General features: G+C 47.6%; 1 pseudogene; it reads right to left on the bottom strand.

The window, feature by feature from the left end:
- Nucleotides 1–3,201: 3,201 nt before the first annotated feature.
- Nucleotides 3,202–5,570, bottom strand: LOC132370621 (eukaryotic translation initiation factor 4E transporter-like; annotated as a pseudogene).
- Nucleotides 5,571–5,842: the final 272 nt, after the last annotated feature.

Genomic DNA, 5,842 nt, shown 5'->3' with positions numbered 1-5,842 from the left:
CCTGATTTTATTATCTTTTGCTTTCTTAAACAGAGAGAGTATATTTACAGTAGCTGTTTTAACATCCTTATTTACTATTTCCAATATATCTGTCATTTTAGGATTCCTTTCTATTTTTGTTTGCTTCTTTGTTTGTTTGTCTGTTTTTGGTGGTTATAAGTCGTATTTCCCTGCTTCTTTGAATGTCTTGTAATTTTTTGTTAGATGCTGGACATTGTGATTATATGTTTTTGTCTGCTAGATTTTTTCATATTTCTATCAATAGTACTGAATTTTCTTCAGGGAAACAGTTAAATTATTTTAAATCAGTTGGATACATTTGAGACTTGTTTTTAAGTTTGTTACAGCAGATAGAGAACAGAGTTTATTTTAGGGCTAATTAACACCACTTCTAATCCAATAGCCTTCTGAGGCTTCTACATCATGTTTTATTTATATTGAGGTCTTTCCACTCTAGCAGGCAAGAACAAAAGTGCTCCCCAGCCCTGTGGAATCTTCAAGAATTTCTCTGTATTCCCTATGCTGCTGGTTCTTTCCCTGGCTCTGGGCACTTTCCTGTCACGCATACACAGATCATTACTCACACAAATTCTTGAGGGGGTCCTTCTGTATGTCTTTGGAGGTCCCTCTCTGTGCAGCTCCCTCTTCTCCAGTGGTCTGTTTTCCCAGTTTTAGCCACATTGACCTTCTCAAAACTCTGGTATCTTTCTCCTCAAATCATCAAAACCGCCAGGTTCTGTTGGAGTTCTCATTTCATTCTTTGCAGCGTGGAAGCCACCTCCAGGGAGTAAGCCAGGACAGTCATAAGGCTCAATTAACTTGTTTCCCTTCTCCCTGTGATCACACTCTTGTGCAGCCATTTATCTAATGTCTATTGTTTGACATGTTTTGTTCACTTCTTAGTTGCTTAACATGGGAGGATAAGTTCCATTCCTGTTAGTTCATCATGGCCAGAAGCAAAAATCTCACATAATTTCCCTGTGGTTTTTATGTATATTTTTATGTCATTATCATTGAGTCAATTTTTTTCAAAATTGAATCTGACATAGAACCCCCAAATCTACAACTGATGGCCATAGAGCTTCTCAGACTGAGTGAAAAGGGGGTCTGAGGCTGCCTACATCTGCTCTCCCTTCACCCCTACTCTGAGCCCCCAAGGTACCTCAAGGGAGGCATGCCAGCGAACACATTTGACTTACGAGATAAACTTTATCCCCTTTAGCCTGGTATTCAAGGGCCTTTGCTGCATGTCCCCTCTGACCCCCCTCACCTCACCTCCTGGCCCTCCGCTTTACTCTGCTCACCCCCATGAGGTTGCTCCCTACTTGATACGCCAGCTCCATGGAGCTTTTTACCATCCCCTTATGCACCTCTGTGCCTTTGCTTATGCTGTTCCTTCTATTCTAGACTGCCTCCACACACCCAGGCCACACCCTCAGCCTTCCCACCTGGCCAGTAGACAGCATTACATCTCACATGGGACCAGGCAGTGAAGTTAGCACATACCATTGAGATGCAGAGTGCTGGGCAAAACTGCCTTCATTCTTTAAGTCACTATTTCCTTTTTAAAAATCTTATTGAACACGTATAGCTGAAGTCATAGAAGTGTCCTTTGTCTACACTGATTGCTAAGCTCTTCAGCATCTTATTCAATTTTTAAACTATAAAACTATTCTCAGCTTTCACACAAGCCTGACACATAGTAGTTTGTCAATAAATATCTGTAGAATAAATGAGGGAAGAGGCACAGGATTTCAGGAGGGAGGAATCACCTGAGCAGAGGAAGCAGGCCAGAATAAGCATGGCTCAACTGGGGAACAGGGCAAAGAACAGAGCAGATTTAAGACAGGAGGAGAGATGATAGGCACAGGAGAAAGGGCCTCGATTAATCTCTGCATTCAAATTCTGACTACTCTTTTCTGTGTGACTTTGGGTAAATTACTTAGCTTCTTCGGACCTCTGTTTTCCGTAAAATAGGGGTCAAAATGTTTACCTCACAGTGTTCTTGTGGAGTTGAAACAAAGTATGCATTAGGTCCTACAATATGAAATGATTGATATTTGACTATTTTTGACATATAAATGCTACAGAAGCCTAAGCCCAGGTGACAAAAATCCCAGGAGGCCCTGTCCCTCCTCAGCCCTGACTGCCCCCTCCAGGGATGAGGTCCACATTTGAATGTGTAAAGGTTGTGGCTCTTTTGCATCAGAAGCTAACATGTCTGCTGTCCCTGCTTTAACTGTGCCCTGCTGGCTTGTTCAGAGCCTGGCGTCCTCTCAGGTGGCACCAAAAAGCCTGCAACCTGGGAAGCACAGAGGATTTCTCAGATGTTGCCACAAGGCAGCTGCAGCTAGCATTGCAGATCAAGGCTTCAGGGCTCTCATTTTCTTTATTTTTCCAGACAATCGAAGCCTTTTAACTGACAATTTGCCTCATACCAGATGAATGTGGGAACTGGATTTCTGGAAGGCAGGTCTTGGCAAGGTCCCCAATGGATGTGTGAACCTTTCCCATGTCCAGAGCTCCCAGGACGCCTTTGAGGAGGTGGGGATGGGGAGCAGGAAGGCAGGAGCCTGGAGGGCGAAGGCAGATGAAGTGGAGCTGTCAAGTAGTCTGTTTACTCCCATTCGCTGCAGGTTACCTTTAAATGGGATAAAATCATCCTCTAATCCCCTTTATCTCTGTTCAGCACTTCTAGAAAAGAACTACTTGACATTTTAGGTGAATGTAAATATGTAAGAATGAAAGGCGCATGATACTCAGTGGCAACTGTAGGACGGAGAAATCTGAGAGAATGCACAGTATGTGCCTCCTTCATGGCTTGAAAATGGAACCAGGTGAGGTGAAGGGGGAGCTGATGCCTTGACTTTTACTACGTGAAAGTAGTATCAGCTACTTTTACGTACAGCTGTATAAGTTCAAAAAAGCTATCCTATATGTATGTACAAAAGCTGTTTATACACAGGTCTGTACATAAGGGTCTATACATTTATTTCCTCGGAACTCTTAAGGTGCCACCTCTTGGTGAAGACATCAACACTTCATTCACATATCTTACAAAAAAAAGACTGTTTCCGGGACTGACAACACTGCATCTTGTATTCAGACCATGTAGGCTCCACTCGATCGGTTAAGTTCCTTCCATCATAATGCAGACCACACCAGGTGCCTGGGTGCCCTTAAACAGCTTCGCACAGAGTGCTACAAAGTAAAAGCCCATAAACCAACATGAGATGAGGAAGCAGAGTCCTGACCAGGGTTCCACGAGAAGCTGCTTAGGCAAGCCTGCTGCCCTGCTCGCTGTCGGTACTCCAATTCATCTACACTGACGACTTTGGGGGGCATGGAGGGCAGGGGCTGCTGTAGCACATCTGAGCCACACCGTTTGGCAAGGCCCACGGCGGGGCTGCTCCTCTGGCTGGGGCGGTGCTCTAGCTGGCAGTGCACGTGGGGCAGGCCTGACCAGCTGGGCACATTCTGAGGAGTCGTCTGAACGCTGACAGCAGCTGCCTGGGAACCAGATCCTAGAGGATGAAGAACTGAGCGCTGTACCCGCTGTTGCATCATCGCCAGAGGCAGAGGTGTCCCAGGATGAGGGTGTAGGAGAGGGTGACTAGTGGCAGGTAAAGGGTAAAAGGGTTGACCCAGGATTGGGCCAGACATTCCCTGTAAATGGTTCAGGTCCATCCCAGGAGGAAGCACACCAGCTTGGAGCAAACTTGCAAGATGCTGTGGATGTACTCCCTGGGCCAGCATCCTTTGGACCAACCCTGGGTGAAGCTGGAGAGCAGGCTGAACGATGGGGACATGGGGGACAAGGGGGACTTGGTGGGCAGGGTGGAGAAGAGGTGTTCCTGGAACTGGGGATGCCAAGGTGGGTGTTTTTCTCCCAGTTGCTTTAGGTCGATAATTCTGTTCTTTGGTGTAACGATGGGTCTGGGATAGTGGGGTGGAAGATGTAAACCTCTGTAGGGTTGACAGTTTGGGGTTTGTGGTGGGAGAAGAGTCTCGATCAGTGGTGGGCACACATCTGGATGACAGGAGGTTCTTTTCACTGGGCTTCTGAGTGTCCTCTTCACTGTCACCAAGAGCTGATTTCCAGATGCTGGCTCCTCCTTGCTTTTCTCTTTGCTCTCGTATATCTTATGAATCACTGAGGTAGGAGTGAGGGAAGGAGAAAGCATGCTTGTGATGGAGGTGGCTGGGGCAGGGGAAGAGGAATTCCCTCGGTGCACAGGTGCTGGTGACTTGGTCACTCATGGTTGCCTGTTTCTGTATCCATCTCTGGTTCTGTCCACCTGCGGTTTACCAAAACCAGGCTGGTAGAAGTTTGTTGCCTGCACCGCAAGGTCATGGGGCAGACCAACCCCTCCAAAGCTGCCTGTTGCAATTCTAGCTGGCTCATCTGCGCTGTGACAGGGCTCATGGGCTTGCACATGCCTTGGAATGGATCTCCGAGAAGCTGCTGTGGTCCTGGTGTGAAACAAATTGGTGATGGTATTCTGGGACCAAGGTAGTCTGCTGAGTCTGCTCTTGTCTGAAACACCTGTGACGAGGGAAGAGAGGGTACTCTTTGGCCCAGCAAAGATGTCTTAGGCTCCAAGCTCCCCCATAAGGCCACTCAGAAGATTGGAAGAAGCAGGTCTCTGAACAGGTGGACCCAGAAGTTCCTGCAGGATGTTCTCAGGGACAGCCTGGCCTGGAATGTCAGCAGGGGACATCAGATGGCTTTCAAGCATCCGGCTGACTCTGGGCAGAGAAGGCAAAGTCCCACTTGCCTTCATGGTGTTCACTAGCTTTTTTTTTTTTTTTTCCCAAGAATCCCTGTTTTTAAAAAAATTTTATTTATTTATTTATTTTTGGCTGTGTTGGGTCTTCGTTTCTGTGCGAGGGCTTTCTCTAGTTGCGGCGAGTGGGGGCCACTCTTCATCGCGGTGCGCGGGCCTCTCACTGTCGTGGCCTCTCTTGTTGCAGAGCACGGGCTCCAGACATGCAGGCTCAGCAGTTGTGGCTCACGGGCCCAGTTGCTCCGTGGCATGTGGGATTTTCCCAGACCAGGGCTCGAACCCGTGTCCTCTGCATTGGCAGGCAGATTCTCAACCACTGCGCCACCAGGGAAGCTCCCTCACTAGCTTTTTGAACACAGTCATATCTCCATCTTCTCTGAGCTGTGGATTGCTGCTCACAGTACCCAGGGTCTCCTCTAAATGCTCCGACATAAAGGGAATCGAATTCTACACCTGCTGGTCCACCGTCAAGCCCTTGAGCCCTACTTCTACCTCTTCCACTGAAAGCACAACCCCTGAATGTGAACTCTCTATAAGCTTTTCTTTATTTGCAGAAAGACTGGAAAGGAGGGGTTTTACATCCACTATGGCTTTCTGTAGCATTTCTAGAATATCCACTTTGTTTTCAGCATGGTCTTCTAATGGTATAGGAGCAAAATAATTCCCCGTGTTCTGTCTGGGAGAGAGGATGGCTTGTTCCAGACCTGCAAGTCTCTCCAGCTCTTCATGCATTGTTGACCCAAGACTGCTGGATCAGCTTCCTGATCGGCTCGGGTTAGGGAACCACCTACTGAACCAACTGGCAGAGACGGACCCTTCTCCCAAAACATCTTTTATCATTGAAGCCAAGCATGGAACCTTATCAAGGTTAAAGGACTCATTAAAGTCAGATTCTCCTGGGGACTGCTCGGGCAAGACGACATCCCTTGGCGCTTCCTGGTCAGCAGCTGGCTCCTGTTAGAGGAGGACCTCCACCTCATCCTCTTCGGCCACTCCTCCACGGCACTCGACCATGCCGTCCTTCACAGAGGCTGTCCGTCGCCTCGTTCTTTTTC

Source organism: Balaenoptera ricei, chromosome 1, assembly GCF_028023285.1.
Source record: "Balaenoptera ricei isolate mBalRic1 chromosome 1, mBalRic1.hap2, whole genome shotgun sequence".
Lineage (NCBI taxonomy): Eukaryota > Metazoa > Chordata > Mammalia > Artiodactyla > Balaenopteridae > Balaenoptera > Balaenoptera ricei.
The sequence above is the reverse complement of the archived record's forward strand: the minus strand, read 5'-3'. Positions and strand labels throughout refer to the sequence as shown.